This window comes from Stegodyphus dumicola, chromosome 7, assembly GCF_044657685.1.
Source record: "Stegodyphus dumicola isolate Sdum_Otavi_A_Nest chromosome 7, ASM4465768v1".
Classification (NCBI taxonomy): domain Eukaryota; kingdom Metazoa; phylum Arthropoda; class Arachnida; order Araneae; family Eresidae; genus Stegodyphus; species Stegodyphus dumicola.
In genome coordinates this window covers 131669768-131688354 of record NC_140774.1, presented here as the reverse complement: position 1 = coordinate 131688354, position 18587 = coordinate 131669768, and the positions used below count along the sequence as shown (strand labels likewise).

General features: G+C 27.8%; 1 protein-coding gene across 4 annotated transcripts in view; it reads right to left on the bottom strand.

The window, feature by feature from the left end:
• Nucleotides 1-684: 684 nt before the first annotated feature.
• Nucleotides 685-18587, bottom strand: part of rl (Mitogen-activated protein kinase rl) — a 105247-nt gene continuing 87344 nt past the window's right edge. For 3 of the 4 annotated variants that reach the window (XM_085820814.1, XM_085820816.1, XM_085820813.1), the window contains one exon: nt 685-15030. The gene's annotated coding sequence lies outside the window, so the exon portion shown is untranslated. The remainder of the gene's footprint in view (nt 15031-18587) is intronic. The other variant, XM_085820815.1, reaches the window with a different exon arrangement.

Sequence of the window (18587 nt, the reverse complement as noted above, 5' to 3'; positions counted from 1 at the left end):
TCTTTAGATTTTGCCCAGCATTCTCAGTTGTCAGGGTTTCTCCATATCTCGACAATTTATTCTGTAGTTCTTTCTCTCCTATAATTCCCAATTATTTATTGAGGAATTTTACAGACTTTTAAAATCTGCAAAGAAATTTTACTGAGCTACTTGGGCTGAGAACAGCTCACGCATTGGCTGCACACCCATTAAACTTGTTCATGGAATTACACATAAGCTTCCAAGCTGCATGCAGCAACTTAAGCAAAAACCAACTAGATCACATGCAACAAAAGCAGTGTTTTATTCACAGATTTAAAAACATGTTCAGGTGTTGGTATGATGTGATACATTATGACGGACACAACCACTATCCTAAGGCCTTTAAGTGCTAAAATGGGTGCTAAGTATTCAGCTTTTATTTTCATATACATATATATTTTCAATCGAATAACTGAAAAGTTTTCTACACATGACATTAACCAGCTTCTATTATTTCCTACATACATTTTCATTTCAATTATTGAAAAGTTTCTTCAGATGTCATTATCATAATTATGTTTAAAACCTCTTTATCACATTCACATTAACTATTGCCTATCTTTAAATGAAATGTTACAAAGTTTTAATTTTTGTAAATCTAACAATTATGATAGAATGATATAAACACTTTTTAGTAATGATGAAGTTATGAAATAAAATAACTAAAATTATGTACTTTTATTGAACAAAACATGACAAAATAAATAGAATCAAACAATTGGATAAAAAGTTCAAAGGCAGATAATAGCACGACAGCATCACTTACATACATACATATATATATAATTATAGATATATACATAAACAAACATCAAACAATTACATTCAGGTTTTTATACAGTTTGGTTCTACTTCCTTTTCATAAAATTAAACCATTCAAAACAATTTTGCAGAAAATTGATTAACAAACTTTGTTATTCTTTTTAAACTTTATTCCTGTATTTACTTATTTATTATAAAAATAAGTAAAAATGGAAGGAGCACTTTTCTAAATGGTTGCATTAACAGTTTTTAATACTCAAAAGATAAGGAAAATTAGCCCTTAATTCACACATTACAAACACACTAAAAATGATCTTGATATTGAAAAACCAGCAATATGCAGTCCAATCCCAATTTAATAATCATTTACATTACTGTGTCTCAAAATGTACAGAAACCAACAGGAAATAATGCTGTATTAAAGAGCTTTTCAACAATATTTTCTCTTACTTGTACCCTAAAAAATATAAAAGAACTAAATAACTAGTAAACAGAGACAGAAATTTAGGGCCTTCTAACACATATATTTAAAATTAAAAGAGTTTTATAATTTAACTACATCTTTGATTTTGCAATGCTTTGCAACAGTTCCCTGCCAATGACTAAATCAAGATTCGACTGTATATGCAACTGAAACACTACACATGATTTGCACATACATGTTTGTGTTTAAAAGCATATATACATATTTACTTTACATCTATAGATATATGTGTGTATGGAACATGCACACAAATATATACATGTGTATGAGCACATACATATATATATAAATGTAATGAGAACAGAGATTGCGATGAAAATCTTCATATGTTTGCATTGTGGGAAAACAATATGCAATTAAGTTATAAAAATTATTGAATAAAAAGTAGTTCGGCAATATACAATGAAAAAGCCCTAATGTCAAGAACATATTCATTAACATACAAATACAGCTTTTATTAGAAAATGCAGAAAGTTTTATCTTGGAAAGACACTAAAAACACTTAAAGAAGCAGCATAAAAAGACTCGTATGCAAAATAAAGGCATACAAATATTTTAAAACGGAGAGAAAAGTATGGAATAAAACTATGATAGATAGTTTTTTAACTTCTTCAATTCCTGAATAGCTAATAAATGTTGTTTCAATTCATTACAAACTGAAAAAGCATATATAAGCTAGATTTGTAAAATTACTTGTTTTCATATTCCATCCATTAAAATACATTAAGATCACTAAAAGTTAATACAAAAGTAAAATATTTTAATATCAAGGTAATATATACCAAATAACAACAAATTTCATGACCAGATAAAAATGGCCACACCACTCAGATTAACAGCATAATACAGACAATATCTTAATAAGCTAATTTTACTAAGTTTCATATGCATTTAAACACGACTTTACAATTAAGACAAGCGATTAAGAAACTTAACTGAGTAATGATTTATTTCAAAATTCATTCAATTATGTTTTTAATACAAGTATATGTCAATCATTTTCTGAGTTTTAATACAACTTGGCAAATGAAAGACTTTCAATGCAAAGTATTTTTCATATCTTCCAAATAATTAGAAGATTTGTGTTCTTTGCAATTTAAAATTTATTATTAAATCCTGATCTATTATTTGTGAAATGTATGTGCATACTAGGAGAGATTACAAACATAGAATTTATGCTAACTAACTTTTAGCAAACTTCTTTAGTTTCAATTTGCTGAACTCCGGTATAGAGAAAACACTAAAAGTGCATAAATTTTAGTATTATGATCATTTATGATAGCTTAAATGAATTAAATGTGTATGAAAATATGTTCCACATTAAACATGTTATAGCAATGACCTCATACTGTAGATGCTCATTATAACAGTCCGACTTACTTTTAGAAGCATTAACACATGGTAGCAATAAAATTTCCTATACATACATAAATAAAAAAAAAAAGAGTACCTTATGTTTAATACTATAATATTATAAAACACATATTTTGCCTGCTAAGCGTAAATTTAAGATAATGAAAAAGGTAACTCACCACTGTGAAAATATTTCTATTACTCCAAAAGCATGGTACATATTTTTTTAATATCTAAAATTATAAGCATGTCAGAAAATTAAGACTTTTACTAGCTCCATTCCCCCAAATTTCACCAATAAGAAAACTTTTAAAAGCTCTATTTCTTTCCTTAAACAATGCATTAAAAATTTTATCATGAGTTTATATATACACAAAAATATATGTATATAATATTAATGAAAAGTGACTTCTTTTAGATGGAAGTCTAAGAAGTAAATGGAAAGAACTTTCTTACCAACACGGTATGAAAAACAAACTATTCAAACAATATATTTATTATATCTCTCAATTTCAATCATTACTAGAGGACTTTCTTAATTATTCTTAGAATCATATCGTTAATTAGTACTTTTAGCTTTGGCTGAAATTCTTTTGAGATGTATCACTACCCCCTCCCTAGGCTTTCGCTAAAATTCCTTTCAGAGAGATTTTCAATAAATAATATTTTCATGGCATGTTCTCTTAATTATTGCTTGAATACTAAGAGAAATCTATTTTAACCAGGAGAGATGGCACATTATCACGATTTGAGCATATTTTTCACAACAGAAGTTTTTTCAACTGAAATTTATCAGTAACATGTAGATACAGTACAAAGTCCGTAATCCGGACTCGTCGGGACTTTGGCGATTCCAGAATAGGAGTTTTTCCGGATTATAGATCATCAATTTAAATCTGGTAAGATGGCATGCAGAACTTATACAATTAAAAATATGAAACTGTAATTTATAAAATAAAGAGCAATTATGATCTAAAGGGTATCAAATTTTACAAAACAAAAAAAAAAAAAAAAAAAAAAAAAGCTTAATATTTATTTGTTTACTTTATTGAACATTTCTTTCAATGTGCGCATGTGTAATGTTACGCATTCTCTGCACACATGTGTAAAGTTTGTGGCTTTCAGGTCCGGGTAATGGACGTCCGGATTAGAGACCTTGTACTGTACACATATTTACAGTTTATTATTTACCCATATTTCAATCTTTTTTTATTATCAAAAATTGGAGGCTATTGAATCTTCATGTTTATGCAGAAATTAAAAGATCCACAAAAATGAAAATCCTTTAAATTATACCCAATAAAAGAATTTTTATATTAATTATTTAGCATGAAACAATACATGCTATGAATTGTAATTTTATACCAAGCATAATATAGGAAAAAAAGGGCCAAAACTCAATCACTAAAGCTGAAATATTATAATCACCAAAACTAACAGAATTTAGTATAAGAATTAGTCATTTTTCAAAGATCCAATACACATAATTGAAATTATAATTAATTATACAATAATTATAATTAAGAAATACAAGTTTTTTAAATGTTGATTTTAAGATAAAAATCTGAATAATTTTGCAAAATTGCAGATGTCTAATGTAAATTTTTAATTAATACTTTTATACAACTTTTGTCAACTATATTATTGCTAAATGATTAACACAAGACAAAGAATTTCTATAACAACCATTAGTAACTACCTTAATATTTAGTACAGTCTTTCTAATTTTGATCACATATATAGTCAGCATAGTGTATTAAAGTGCACAAGATAAGGTACAATGGACTATTATTAAATCAAAGTTGATACTTTAAAACAATAGAATATTTTTGGATGTTCTGTTACTGAATTTTTGCAAATATATAACCATATGTATTACCACACAGTGCTTAAGCATTAACAGTTATAAAAATTAAGCTTTCCTGAAATTCCACATTTGAATCAAAACAATATGAAAACATATTAAACTATTTATAAATTTAAATTAAACCACCTCAAAATATGCAGTTTTTAACATCTGAAATACTGGGATTGGTTGATGAGAAAAATAAAAGACTGGTGTCTATTTATAACATTTAATTTTTCAGCCACTTTATTCAAGTCAAATATTTTCCTGGTTAAATAGGCTGATTAGCAGGTGAGTGGTTAAAGCTTTAAAATGTTAATTGTCGTACATTCAATTTCAATAACTGAGCAGGCTGGTGGCATAGGATATTTGTGGCTTTTTCTAGAATCTTGGGTACTTAGACAAAAATTAATCAGAAATGTAATGGAAAACTTCAATGAATGGCCAAATTTCACTTATATTTTGTATTAATTTTTTTCTACTAGAGAGAGGGAGAGAAATTCCTCTTTTTTTTTAATTATTATTATTAAGAGCATAATGATTTGCTTCTGATAAAGAGGCACTTGAATCCCTTGAAATATATTAAGCCTCTTTTTGCCTTATAACAAAAGCTGTCTTATCGTATGAAGCACTTAAAATTTTGGCAAACAGTTCAGAAATTTTATTTACATTCATTACAAAATTGTTACGACCATATCTATTGGTATATAAACAATACACAAACAAAGGGAATCTAAGTATTCAGTTGAATTTCTGAAATAATTCTTAGAACTTGATCTTTTTGCAAAGTTTGTTATTTCACATTTATTTGAACAAACTCAATGACAGAAAAGTTCACTTGTAACTAATACATTCAGGTACATATAAAATATTCTGTTAAATATAAAATATGCTTTAAGAAGTTCTTAGCAAGATCTCTCAAATTTTAATTTTATGTCATCTCTCCCCCCAAAAATTAAAATATTTAAATAAGCATAACAGAATAAAGTTTTTACAAAGAATATATACATCTAATTTTTAGTTTAAATGACTGAGCACATGTGCAAGTTTAATATCAGATACCACAGAATTAAGTGTATAACATGCAATGATTAAAATATTCTAATGCATAATTTTGCCTATCCATTTTTCATACTCATGACCATTTTATGAACAAATAATTCATGATACAGAAATATAAACATTGAAATGTTAGCAAACTCCTTTCATATTCCATAATCATTTTAATGAACAAAATGTAAGAACTGCTATGTAGATAAACTTGCACTAATTTAATATAGATATTGCTAAAGCTTAAAATGTTAGGAAATAGAACAGAATAATGATTCTCGCCTTAGTATAGTATGTTTTAAGTATTTGAATTTATGTTAGTACAGTATTTTCCAAATCATACTCCACAGAATCTAAATTTCATAAAATGTAACTTAGAATTCAGTGTTAATGTTAATAATTTAAAAATTAAATATTAATATAAACATTTCATTTCACAGACCTTTCTTATTTATATGAACTATTTTTCTTACATAACAGAACTGCCATGTACACAAATTTGCACTAATTTAATATGCACATTGCTAAAATTTAAACTGTCAAGAAACTGAATAATAATTCTTAACTTAGCTCATATAGTACATTTTAAGCATTTGAATTCATGTTAGTACAGCATTTCCCTAATAATACTCCACAGAATCTAAATTTCATAAAATTTAACTTAGAATCCAATGTTAATTTAAAACTAAGCAAATATTAATATTTCAATTCGTGGACCTTTCTCTTTAAATGAAATATTTCTCTTACATAAGGCATGGGTCAAAATGAAATTTAAACTGTTCATGGGATTGAAAAAGAAAAATTTAGTACTTTTCAAACATGTGAAACATTAAAAATTAAAACCAAGCTCAATAATGATAGCATTTTCATGTAACTTGCTTGACTGTGTTATGAGCTAAAAATGGGTAACTGATATTTTTTTGCCAACACTTGAATTATACAAACTTGAAATTCATCCTAAATTTTTCAAGTTTACATACTTAAGGTATATTCACAAAACAAAACAGAGCTTAAAATAAAGGAAATCATGCACTATACAATACATTATACAAAAGATGCAGTATTAACTTAGTTTTTAAAATTTTTTTTATGGAATAGTTGAGAATTTTATTCACAATTTTCATTTTATAATCTGCAGTTTTTCAGTACATTTACATAACCTGATATGCGTTACAAAACTAAAACAAAAAATTAATTTTTTTTAAAGCATTCTGAATCACATAAAACATAGTTTTCAATCCTAAAACTTACTAACTGATTAAATTCTCAATATTTACTGATTTGGTATTTCAAAAATACACAATTACGTTACTTGAAATATACGGTTTAAAAGTAAGCTTACCATATGTCCGAGATCAGGTATCTCATGTATATCTATATATATGAGTATTTTTGTGCTGTCTGGATGTGCAAAAATGTCCGAGATTTGAGAATTTTATGATTGACGAGGATTTTTAAAAAGTTTAACAAGTGTTGACATCAATTTTGATGGAGATGTAGATACTGGTCTCACAACTTTTTACTTAGCCATTTGGCAAAACAACAAAGTATTTATATTGTTTTCACGTGTGAAGTAACTCTACACATTTTTCCTCTATTTGTTTTTTTTTTTTTTTTGTCTCATTGTTTAACAAAGACCAAAAGAAAATGTGTGTTTAATGTTAACCTGCGCTAGGAATATTATTTTTTTTAAATGTGTAATAACAGTAACAATGAAAGTGTTTATTGCACACCACATACTGGAGAATTCTCTGTTACACATGAAGAAATGGGTGGTATTGAAGACCAAATGAAAATAGCTAAACATAGAGGTGCTATTAATGCTACTGTTTCAACAAACATGAAGGGATTTTTTTTTTTTTTTTTTAAATTCAGAGATAGAGTTAACAACTGTAGCGGTATGGAGTGTGTTGCTGAAGAAGCATTCTGCACTGCTAGACACGAACTCAATTTCAATCATCTGACTGCACATCTAAACTGTTTAAAAAGTTATATGACCTAAAATTTTCATCTGTTAGATTCAAAACTGAGGCAATTATTGTTAATGTTATTTTACCATATATATTTGATAATGCATTGCATTCTTTGGAAAACATTAACTGTGTAACAGTAGCGATGGATAGCTCAATTGGAAGTGAAGTTAAGCTTCTCACTGTTGTATGATATTTTGGTCTGAAGGAAGACATTAAAGTTATTTTAAAATTTTTATGAATTGTCAGGTGAAACTCCTCAAATTTTGAACTCGATATCTTTCGTGGCAAGTGAAAAAATACAAACTTGAAGAAAAGTTGGTTTGTTATACTGCTGATAACACTAACAGTAATTCTGATGGTGTGAAGAGAAAGAGGAATAAATATGCGCCAAGAACAGTTCAAAGATTTAGATAAGACTTCTTTTTAGATTTGATTGTTCAGCCTACATCGTACACAATTCAGTACAAACAGCATGCGAATCTCTATCCCTGGACATAAAAGTTAGTAATAAAAATTTACAAATATTTTTATACATAGATATAGTAAAAGTATGTGTGCAAGTGAATTTATGGTAACAGATTACAAAATTTATTTATCTCATAGCACAAGGTTCCTTAGTTTGTTACTTGCAATATGTAGAATTATTTGCATTTTTGATGGCCTAAAATCATATTTCTTATCTTCTGATGAATGGCTAAAATTATTTTTTGATTTCTTTTTGAAAATCTAGAAAGCGAACAGTTTTTGAAATTTTTATATGGTACTCTACTGTTTAATAATAACGTACTTCTGAAATTTGAAGCTAATTCTATCACAGCATTTCAAAAATATTCTGAATTAATTTGTCAACTTCGGAGACAAAAACATCCCAAAACTTATACCATCTTTGGCCAAAGAAATGCTGTTCACTCTAAAAGAAAATAATAATGTCAGGAACAAAATTTCTTCAAGCATAGATAATTTTTATAATTGTATTATCTAATACTTAAAAGTTAGTTGTGTAGAATCCATTTTGAGAAAGTAAGTTTCAATGAATAAATTTATGAACTGAAATTGCCTGGTCTGATTTAGACAAGAGCACACAAGTTGTTAATGATATTATAAAAGATTCCATAAATATTGATGAACATGTACATTGTTGAACCAGGTAATTCAAAATCAAAGGGTAAGTTATGGCTCAGGTTCTGAAAAAATACCAGATACTATTGAAGATTTAGCTAATTAGTATTAAGAAAGCTACTTTTAAGGTGTTTCAAAAGTCTGCTATTTCACGTTGCAATACTTCTAAAATGGTTGAGTTTGTGGAGTCTTTGCCTAGGACAACTGCTCCAGTTCAAAGTCCCAATACAAGAAAATATATCCCCCCAATAGCAAGAAAATATGTCCTGCAGAAAGGTATAGACATTTCTTAAACATCTCCTAAATGTTAAAATTAATTCAAAACTTTCTTGCTGCGAATTTTATGATGTAATTAAAACAAAAACACCTTTTCTAAAAAAAAAAAAAGTCATGTCTAGTGAAGAAATAAATAAAGTTCGATGTTTCAGTAAAATATTAAGACTTTACAGTAATTTCAAAATTTGTCCTGGGTTGGACACCAAAAAATATGGCAAGCCTATTTAAATCGAAAAGAAGTAGTCAACGACTAAAGAGTAAGTTAGCTAGCCAACGATTAAAGTAAGCAAGCATATTTAAAAATTCAGCCACAGTACAGATTAAATTTTATGGATCAGGTTATCATTTAAGGTAACAAATGAGTTGTGAAACATGCTTATATATAAAACTTAAATTCTTTTATGATGTTTGGAAAAAGTTTAAAATTAAATCTGACGGTTTCAGAATTAAATAACATTGCAACCTATTTTGAAATTTCTGCTTTTTTATCCCGTTTTAAATTTTAGATAGGATCTAAAGCACCAAGATAGCTTTGCTGTGTTATGTATCACATAAATAATTGATCCATTGAAAGGATAGAATAATGGCAATGAATATCCAACTATCTAGAAGAAAATGTACGCTGACTTATATTAAAAACACACAACAGTAAGATACAAATACATTTGGTACTCGTTAGCTTTACTGGCAATCAAAGTCCCATGGAAAAATGTCACCAAACTTGGTGGTTAATCAATGGATGTGGGTAAAATCAACAAGCACCTATACTTTGCTTTTTATTTATATAGTCAACATAAAAGTGCTTACTAGCTCATCTCATAAAATCTTGACAGATACAACATTAAAATATATTGCTCTTACTAAAACAAGTAATATGTGAGAAAAAGGTAGAAGTACAGGATACAGTGAACTAAAACAAGTAATATGTGAGAAAAAGGTAGAAGTACAGGATACAGAATATGCTTAGAAATGCGTTTGTAGTTAGATATATGAAAGAGTCACTTTTTCATATTTAATGTCTTAACATATACATCTTCCAAAGACTAGATATCATTAATTTCTATCGAGCAGCCATTTAATGTAAAAATGAATATTTTTTATACAGTATACTGTAATAAAGTTGACAGCATGCACTTTTACATTAATAACTCTGTATTGTGAAAATACATTAATAATTCTGTATAGTGAAAGTATTTATAGACTTTCAATACACGATAATGAGTGCATGCAAGTAAAATTTAGCTTTCATGTTTTCTTAGTTGATGGTTTATTTTCTGTAAATAATTAATATAAATAAAAAATATTTTCAGTGTAAGAACACTTATTTAAATAGTCATATTTGATGATGATCTTAGCTTTCCTAAATTTATAAGCTATTACACTAATTCAATTCAGCATATTAAAGCAATGAATAATTTTTCGTTATTAACAAATTTTAACATGTAAAATTGGTTTAGTATCAAACTAAATTGAATAGATGGTTAGAAATTACTGAAGCTGACTAAAAGTTGATATAAACTTTTCTTTTCCCTTAGAATATATATCACACAGAAGATATTAATACATAAAAACAGCAATAAACATTTGTATAATATAAATATTTATGGTTTCATTCGGAATTTTCGTTTAGTGGCAGGAACTTCTTATGAAAATCAATTTTTTACTTAAACCAGTTATCACTGAAACTATATCTTTAAATGAAAAAGCTATTCAAAATTTTCAGTTTCATGTTTTTTTTTTTTTTTTTTTTTTTCTTAATTTCATAAGGTATAATTTATGAATAGAATAAATGTTTAAAATTCTAATAAAAGTTCAAATCTATCCACATCAAGAGCTATTTATTTTAAAATTCAAATATTGTTACATTACAAACTGAAACAAACAAGAAACACTTTTGTTTTGAAATTAAAGTCTGACTTTGTTTCAACAACTGAATATACGTTAATGATTATATATTTAGTCAATTGTACTTCTCCTTTTTAGAATTGCACTCATATAATTTAGACCAATTATGAAATTCTAATAAGTTAATAAATTAATACACTTAACTATTTTATGAAGAATGATAACTCTCACAATGAGCTAGTAATCATTCCATGATGCTGCATGCATCATAATTAAATTGTTTACATTTAAAAACTGAATTTTATTAAAAAAGCAAAGAAATTATATCCATTCAAAAGTATTTATTATGCAGTTACCTTCAGACATAACAACACCAAAAAATGATGAAAGAATAATCAAATTGTATAGAGATGTATAAAATAGCTATTTTACTCAAAATACGGATTTTTATATTTATGATAAATACTTTTAATTAACAAAAAGAAATAAATTCATTTCATAAATGCTATGAGTTGAGCATATTAAAACTAGCACCATAATTTAAAATTTTTTTCACAAATAATCATACATGTAGCGTTTTGTACACAGTGTTTCTAAAATAATAACTGACTTTTTTTATGAATACTGTAAAAACTCAAGAGTAAAAAAATGGACTTGAAATTATTCTCAGTAATTAATTTGGTGCTTTAAAAATTTAGTTGGGAGTGGATTATGCAATTGCAGAGTGAAGTGTGTCGCAGAAAGAATTAGAAAAAGATTCACAGTTAAGAGCTGAAAATAGACTGAAAAGCACATAAGCTGAATTACACTGAAAGTAGAATGCAATAAAAAGTTTATTCTAATTAATTCTCAGTATTAAAAGATCCAGAATGAAAGCAGTGAGATAAATTTCATAGAACCATTCTATTATCTCTCTCTTAAAAAAAAGTATATATATATAAATTAAAACTAAATTTTGATCCTTTTTGCTTACTTTTGTTAACATACCAGTGATAACAGAAATCAAATAACAAATGAATACAGACTGTCAAAGATGAATAAATGCAAGCGAATGCAAAAAAGACAAATGCAAAACATGCTCGAATGCATTCAGCACAGACGAAAATATTTTAAAACAATTCCTTTAAAAGAAATAACAGAATAAGATTATTAGATACCTTAATTTCGCACGTATAGTCCGCAGGCACGAGTTTATACAAAAAAAATTTTAAAAATTGTCAGATAGTCCACACCAACGAATAGTCCGCGGACTATATGTCCGAAATTACGTTTTTTTAATACGGCAATATTCCCATGCTTTTTAAACACATCCTTTTGTTTTCACAAATTTCTCACCGCTTTCTTGTCCACTTCAAAATAACGGAGTAAAATCCTAGTATACGGTGCAGCCTTGGCGCGACTTTGAAAATTATCGCCAACACCAAAAATGATCCAAAGAACGTCTATATATATACTATACATGCATAGTATATATACTATATACATAGTATATACTATGTTTAACTATATATTTTCTTTGAATGACCCGTTAACTACTCATCGTATATGTCCCGTTTTCACTGCTCATCATAAAGTCGCCAAAAGTAGTCAAATCCCGTGTGCACAGGATACTAGGATTAAACCAATAACGGCCCGCTTCTCTATTTCCATCTTTTTCAGTTTTCTCAACTACCTCTCAGCAGTAAATCTCCGGCGATGTTTCATCAACGTTATCGAAGATGAAAGACAAAATACGAAAACAAAATACTGTGCAACGTGCTATCCTCTTGATAAGTGGTAATGAAATGTGACCTTCGACCCCACTCACTCGGTGTTGCCAAACCACGCTACAAGTAAACGAATCACGCTTTCTTTTCGTACTCCAGGTACTTGCTACTATGGCTCCTAAAAACCGAGCTGACACATCAACTACTTTTCCCCCTCCGGCAGTTGTGCTAAAGCAGTGCGAAGGATACTTGGAATCTCGCGATTTTTTATATTTGATCATCGGCAGTTCACGACAGTGTGTTTTTTAAATTTCAACAATTTTAACCGTGAACAACCAGTGTATTATCCGCACTGGTGGATAGTCCGCAGCTTCAAAAATTTGCATTTTAAACACAGATAGTCCGCGGACTATACGCGCGAAATTACAATACTACATTTTTGTTTAAAATGTATCATATATAAATTTTATTTGAAAGAATGAAATACGTATGCATTAATGATATATATATATATGATTTCTGAATTAAAATTTCAAAAGGTTCCCAGTTAGTTATATGAAGTTTTCTGCAAAAACTGTATACAATTTTTTCCCATACAAACTGGGAGTATCTTATTTTTAAAATTGTAAAAATTGTATAACCAAACAATTCATTAATCTCAAATCTTTCTTCTATAACATGGATCTGAAATATCAAAACATACACATTAGGGATGTGCAAATACAGACCACAGCCAATAGAGGAACTATCCAAGAGCTTAAATTGTAATTCTCACCAATACTAAACATAGAGGAAAAAAATTTATATTTTTTGCCTAAAAATTAGTCCTAATAATTCCACTTTACACATTTATGCTCACACAATTCTTTAATAAAACCATCTGTGATGTACATAAATTACACTATGAAACTTGGTCAAACATAAAACACAATTTCCATTAAATGAGTTTCTAACTAATGTTTGCTAATTATCTTAAATTCAACAAAATTGACAAAATATGTAACTAATAATTGCAGTATTTGACAATACATAATTAAATCTATATGAGCAAATATTTTATACATAATCCTCCTTTTCTGAATTAACATATGCTCACGAAGCAGAAATCAAAATGTGAATCTGTCTAATGGTACCTACACATGCAAAAAATGCAGTCACATATACTATTAAAAAAAAAAAAAAAAAAAAAAGACTTCAATTTATCTTTCTAAAACAGAAAATGTACTTAAAGCACAAAGTAATCATTCTTAAATAAGTCTATTTTATATAGCTTTTATTTAAACAAAATAGTTAAATTTAAATACTAGCTCAAAATTCTACATGAAAGAATGCAAGCAGTAGGAGTATATAAGTACTCATAGTGCAGCAAATACTTAACATACCAAAAGAACAAAATACCTTTTAAATATAAACATATTTACATATAACTATTTACAACTCTTGGTTTTTACAATCAAGCACAACCACATACAAATATATATATGTGTGTGTGTGTATATATATATATATATAATTCTTGGACAGACAACTTAACCATAGAATTTGATACTATTTTCATTTATAGACAGAACAAACGAATGTGAAATTTGCCATCCTACAAATGGAACGACTAAATGCAAAATTTAATAACCATACACAGGAGTTTAAATTTCAGCAAAAAGGGCGGGATTTTTATGCAAACATTCCTGCCATACAAAAACTGTAAAAATCACATTCGAAGTTTTGAAAAATGTGAAAAATAATACTGTTATTTAAGTAGGAGAAATAGATAACTGTGCAAATAATTTGAGTTTTTTTAAAATATGAATATTAATATTTGGAAGAAAGATTAAATTCTACTAAATATTTATTAACAAGTTCTTTTATACACAACCTAATTCTTTTCAAATACTATGCTTATTGATAAGAAAATTAGATAAGCTACTTATTCCTGTTCAGTATGTATGCATGAATGTGCTAGTATAAATATATACACAACAAATCATACATGCAAATATGCATACATAACACTGATAGAATATTAAACTTTTAAACACTGAAAAAGTGGGAATGTGTCAAGGAAGCAAAAATATTTGCTTTGATTTCATAAAATCAGTTTCATTCTTTACTTCAGAAAATGTTACTTTTTCCTCAGAAATTAATAGTAGGCAAGTTAGGCTAATGGGATCTATTTGATCAAACATATTTAATTAAAATCCCAAATAATGATAATTATTATTTAAAATATTTGCACATCCCTAAAAATCCCTACACAAAAGAAAACTGTACAAAATATCATAAAAATAAGTTTCAAATGAAAATTTGACACAAATTAAAATTCAAAACTACTATATACCCATCAGTGATAATACATCTAATCACAGTGTTGTTATTTATTTAATGGTCCATCAATGCACAGCTGTTAAAGAGCAATAAGAGTAGAGATAAGAAAACTGTACATCACATTTATAAGCAGTTTCAACATACTGACACCAGGCCATTAATAAGTGTATCAAGGTTTCAATCAATATCTGTTTTGCTTCAAGAAACTCATTCAAAAAAGGAATTATTTTGTATCTTCCGCCACTGGAAAATGGTGCATAGCACCCACTTTACCTGAAAAAAATTATGTTTGAATATAATGTAAAATAAGTCCAGATATTTCAAGACTAAAAATTTTTCATTCTACATTCATTACTAATACTCCATACCACAACTGCCAACTCTGAAATCTGAAAACTGGGAGATATTTGCGAGAAATTTTGGAGAAATCTGAAGACTTATGTTGTGCAGCGATGCTATTTCAAAGCAACTCCAAGCTGACTTAAAAAGTTCAATTCATAATGCATGATTTAGGTTATTGAACTATTTACAATATAATTCTGATGAAAAATATATTAGTATTTAATTAGAATTTAACAAATATTCTCTATTCGTAAAAAGATAAAATAAATCAAAAATTTAATTAAGAAATTATTTAAATTTAATTTAACTTTACTATATTCTTGTGAAACAATTTAGTATTTAATTAGATATTCGATATTTTATTCTCTTCAGCTAATTTTATTCTGCAATTTTCTCACCCTCAGAAAATGCATAATGGAAAATAAAAGCTTTTATTTATCAAAACACTTTTAAATGCAATGAAAATTAATAATTAGTGTAAGTAATATTTGTCTGGATCAACTTAGAAATGATGAATAATGAAGTAAAATAAAAAAATATTAAACATTGGTCGTGTCTTTAAAATCGACAAATGTCTGCAGTAGATTAAAACAACTCAAATAAAATGAAATTTAATAAGAAAAAGTTCAGTACAATGTTAAAAAAAATATTCAGATTAAATAAAATTTAACAAGAAAAATTAATCTGAAAATCATTAAGGATTGAAGGATTAGAATTTGCACTCCTTTAATTTTCATTTATTGCTGAAAAATACTTTGCTTAATACAGGGTTCGTACACATTTCTGCACAGAAATTAAGTACTTTCAAGGACCATTAATGAAAAAAATTACGGGCCTATGAGCAAATGAGAACTGAATAAATTAAATTAAAAATATTATCTATGCCTGAATTTAACTTTTGTAATACCATTCTAAAAATAAAATAGATCCCTTAGTAGGACACATTATTATTATTAAACATAAATTAACATTATTATTAATAAGTTTGAGAATAAAATAAACGTTATGCAATTTATATCAAGTAGTATTAAATATTTTACACTTATAATAAATAGTTGGACATATTCGAAAGAAGATAAGTGATATTTATGTTTTACAAACAGCTTTATGTTGATTTTTATTTATTTATTTACTTTTTTTTTTGTGTGTGTGTCTTATTTTGTCACATACTTATTACATCACATACTTTATTACATCACAGTCTAGAGGTTTAGTAAATAGCAGGTAGATTTATGTCAAGCGTCATAGGTTAAAATGAGAAGATCAATCAGCATGATTCATAACAAAAGACTGAAAGTTGTCACCACTCCTCGTCTAGAGAGAAATCTGCTGATTAGAACAAACCTGAAAGGCTTGATGTAGGCACAGTTGGCAAGTTTTGAAAGTTAGTTGGGCTTTTTGATGCAGTTAGTGCCCTAGCTTCATGTAGAGTTCCAGGGGTTGTAACCCAGTTAATACAGTCAAAATTCGTTAATTCGGACCTCAAAGCTAAAACCTTTCTGCACATGCGCCGCGTTGACACATGCACATAGGCGTTTATGCGTGCACGCAAGACCTTTATGACTGCGTATATGCGTGTGCGCAAGTGCAGAATACGTTTTCGCGTGCGCGTTTAATGTATAACGGACGGTATAAGCTAAAATTATCTAATTATCTATTTCACTTAATGTTGATGATTGCGTTGTTCCTTAATCTTTGAACTGGATGCGGCTTATTATTTTTTGCAGACTGTAAGAGCAATTTTATAAAAGTAAACTTGAACTTTCGATTATGTCAAATAGAATTTCCGATGCTGGAGCTCCCAAAGGATCTACAAAACGAAAGTATGTTTCGATGACCGTCAAACAAAAAGTGGAATTGCTGCAAAAAAATGGATAAAGACATGAAGAAGGTGACAGAGAGGTTACTGAAAACGAAAAAATTTCGATTGACAAGTTAGTCGGTATTCTCGGCACAGCAATTACGGGACTTGAACAGCGGAACTTTGTAACTGAACAAGAAATTATGTCCGTTTACAGAATTAAAGAGAAAGTATTATCACATAAAACGAAGCAACTTAAACAACTTACATTGAAAGAAATGTTTAAGAAAGTAAACAAATAAATATCAAGTTTTTTTTTTTTTTTTGGTAAATTTTGATACCCTTTAGATCGTAATTGTTCTTTATTTCATAAATTACGGTTTCATATTTTTAATTTTAGAATTTCTGCATGCCATCTTACGAGATTTAAACTGATGATCTATAATCCGGAAAAATCGATAATCCGGAATCACCGAAGTCCCGACGAGTCCAGATTAACAACTTTTGACAGCATACGGTTTCAATAAGACACTGAAGCACCAGAGGTGATAAGTTGTTTTGTGTTATTTTAAGTCTCACTAGATGCAAAGAATAAGTTTTACTTGAATTTTTTTTTTTTTTTTTTTGTGTTTTATCTTGTGACCATGGTGAGGATTAATGAAAGGCAATAACTTGCTTTAATAATATGCAGAGATAATTTTTAAGGGTAAGCAATTGGTTTAAATAATTAAATTAGGTAGTTAGATAACCCTCGTCATTAAGGATTTACATGACCACTACTAAATTTTATTTTTTTAATAATATTTGTTAAAAGAGACATATTAATATCAAAATCTGATTAAATTTCACCATTTAAAATATATGTAAATTATGACATTTATTCTTAAGCAATATTAGGATAATTACACATTAAAAGCTACAAAACATTTATGTCTTGTAACAGCAACACTCAATAAAATATTTATGCGTCATTTTAATTTGATGCTTTCTCAAACATTTTGGCTTATTTTTATCGTTTTCCTTCTCTTTAAGCATCTTTTCTAACAATCAGAAATTTGTATCAATACACAAACCAATGTTCTGACTAGTTTCTGCATGCTTTATCTGCTAACTTGTCAACCTCTCCATAACATACCTATGAGGGTTTACTTGATCTGGTAAAAGTTACAATTCCAAACCCCCGACAGACGTGAAGCAAATTATTGCTATGTCAGAAAGTAACTATAACATCAAGCAAAGGTTTAAATAAGCCTCTTATTTAAAAAGAACTTAAAGGCATGTTCTGATGCTAACAAATCAATTACAGCTTATGGTGATGTTATTAAATAAGAACAGTCAAATTCAAACTAAAAATGTGGACTAGTGGTCAAAGATTATACAATTAATTTTAAGTTAAGCTGGCTCAGTAACTCTATCATATGAATGAGTCACATAAGACTTTAAATCATAAGCTGGGTAATTTACATAATAACTGTTCATATCTTTGAAGAATAATTTTCTTCATGTATTCAGTTTCTTTCTTCAACAGGTTTCCTTTTCATTTTAGAATTTTTGGATTTAATTACAGATTTCTGTTCTTCTAAAAAAAAAAAAAAAAAAAAAAAAAGTGCATTTAGAATGTATAGAAAAAGCAGCTGATTTTATTTCTTTAGTAATATGAACATTCAGAAGAAATATGAAATATTTT